Here is a 2,887-nt window from a genome sequence, read left to right as displayed (position 1 = left end):
CGCCGATCTATGAGTAGCTTAGCACATGCAGAGGCTGAGAAAAGAGAATTAGCTAGAGAGATTCATTAACTAGCTTGTTTCGGGGTTTGGTTAGTAAATTCTGATGATGGTGGATTGTACTCCAAAACTCTATAGAATCATCTCTCATAGCTGAAGTCAAGGAAAGGTAGTACGAGGACCCAAAGTTGGTCGAGTTGCGAGAGCGAGTTCCACAGCAGAAGAAGTCACTGTTAGATCTCAAGGAAGATTGGGTTCTCAGATACATGGGCCGTTTGTATGTCCTAGATGTAGTAGGGCTACAAGAGAGGATTATCTCAGAGGCACATTATTCGTGGTATTCCATTCATCCTTGGTCGACGAAGATGTATCATGAAATTAAGGATGTGTACTGGTGGAACTATATGAAAAAGAACATTGCTAAGTTTGTTGCTCAGTGTTCTAGTTGCCAGCAGGTGAAGGTAGAGCATCAGAAGCCCGGAGGGCTAATGCAGACTATAGAGATCCCAGCGGGGAAATGGGAGGCGTTAAACATGGACTTTGTCACAGGTTTGCCTCGTTCTCATCGTAAGTTCGATTCTATATGGGTGATAATCGATAGGCTCATGAAATCAGCCCATTTCCTACTGATCAGATCTACATATATAGCAAAATATTATGCGAAGTTATATATTAAGGAGATAGTGCAGCTACACGGAGTATCAGTATCTATTATGTCTGATTGTGGGGACTAGTTTACAGCATATTTCTGGAGGTTATTTCAAAGAGGTCTACGGATTTAGGTGAATCTCAGTACTGCTTTGCATCCACATACTGATGGACAAGCTAAGTGCACAATTCAGACGCTCGGGGATATGTTACGAGCATGTGTGTTGGATTTTGAAAGAAGTTAGGATGAACATCTACCTCTTATCGAGTTTGCATATAATAACAGTTACCACTCAAGTATCCAGATGGCTCCGTATGAGTATTTGTATGGGCGTAAGTTCAGATCTCCTATAGGGTGGTTTGATGTTGGAGAATTTGGGTTACATGCGCCAGACTTGATTCAGCAGGCTGTAGAGAAGGTAAAGCTTATCCAGGAGCGACTGTTGATAGCCTAGAGTCGTCAGAATTCATATTCTGATGTGCGGTGATGAGACTTAGAGTTCGGGGTTGATGGCTGGGTATTCTTAAAGATGTCGCCTATGAAGAGCGTGATGAGGTTTGGCAAGAAAGGCAAGCTTATCCCACGGTATATTGGACTTTATAGGATTATTCAAAAGTGGGCCGAGTAGCTTATGAGTTAGATTTGCCCTCAGAATTAGAGTTTGTCCATCCGGTGTTTCACGCATCTATGCTGTAGAAGTGCATTGGGGATCCTACCTGAGTGGTGCCCATTGATGATGTACAGATCACGAAGAACTTATCGTATGAGGAAGTTCCAGTTGCCACCCTAGACAGACAATTCCGCAAGCTACGAAATAAGGAGGTAGCCTCCGTGAAAGTTTTATGTAGAAGCAAGAACGTGGAAGAGATGACGTGGGAAGCGGAGGAAGAAATGAAGTCTAAATACCCCCACCTATTTCAAACTGAAGATATGGCTCGTGATGGGATACTTTAGCACAGATCTATTCAGGCCAGTAAGTCATCAGGTAACCTCTTATTTTTTACTTTCAGTATTTATGATTGACGGCCGTGTGAGGCCAAGTGTTGCTATTTATAGAAATTGGCCATGTGTGACATGTATAGTATGTTTTTGGGCTGTGTACAGGTTAGTTTTAGTCTAGTGTGCGGAGGAGACTCTGGAAAAATTTTCCCAAGCCTATAAGAGTTAACATTCGAGGACGAATGTTTCTAAGGGGAAATGATGTTACACCCCATGTTTTCGTATGTAAAAGTGTGTCGTAAGCAAACTAATGTAAGACAAAAAATGAGATCATCATTAAAAGTATATAAAGTAAATTATCATATTACCTCGGAGGTTACAAACATTAAAGATCATGAACAACAAGTACGAAGAGGGTTGGAAGGTTCAGAAGCTAAAGAAATTAAAGAAAATAATGTTTGGTCAAAAGTCGACAAGTTAGGAATTTTGTAACCCATACCTTTGGGGTGAGACTAGAGTTATTAATATGATAAGAGTGTTATGATATATTTTAGTCTTATGATAGTCATGTGTTACGTTTTTAAGTCAAGGGAGTTGTGGAACAAATGTCGATGAAAGTCATCAGATGTTACATTCATAAGTTCTACTGAAATTTGGGTCAACTGTAACAGCGATTTTCTTCCAATATACTTAGGGTTGTGGGGTGTTCCACCCATCAAATGGAAGATATATTAGTCTATTTTCTAACTCATTAAACCATTTGTCAATACGACATCGAAGTAGAGAGATATATGTGTTTTTACAAGAGTGCACAGACTGCTAGGTGACAAGTAGGTGTGTCACCTACTTGCTTAAATGAGAGGATTAAATATGTCCAAAAAGGGGATATTTAGGGTCAGAAAAAGAGCCCATTTAAGGTCTTATCTCCTGTAATATAACACTCATCATATAGCACAATAAACAGACATAAATCCCTGCAAAAATCCTCCCAAACATTGCACACAAACCGCAATTGATTTTCTTTCCTTTTCAAGTTCTAGTTGGAGGAAAAACATTGACTTTGAAGAACCAAGATAGGAGCTGAGTTGTTCAACAAATAAGGTAAGTTTAATGCTATATTTCATCCATTGTTTCTTATGGAAATTTTTTGAAAGTCATTCTATAATTGTAAGAACTCACGGGACAGTGATCAGAAGTCGTGAGTGCGAGTTATTCAACTTATAGTGGACTATTTTGTGGGCTGTTTTGTGTTGCTATTGGATTATGTGTTTTGCTACTGTTTTAGGGTGTTTTGGTAGAGAA

The sequence above is a fragment of the Nicotiana tomentosiformis genome, chromosome 7, assembly GCF_000390325.3.
Source record: "Nicotiana tomentosiformis chromosome 7, ASM39032v3, whole genome shotgun sequence".
Lineage (NCBI taxonomy): Eukaryota > Viridiplantae > Streptophyta > Magnoliopsida > Solanales > Solanaceae > Nicotiana > Nicotiana tomentosiformis.
This window is presented reverse-complemented; position numbering follows the sequence as displayed.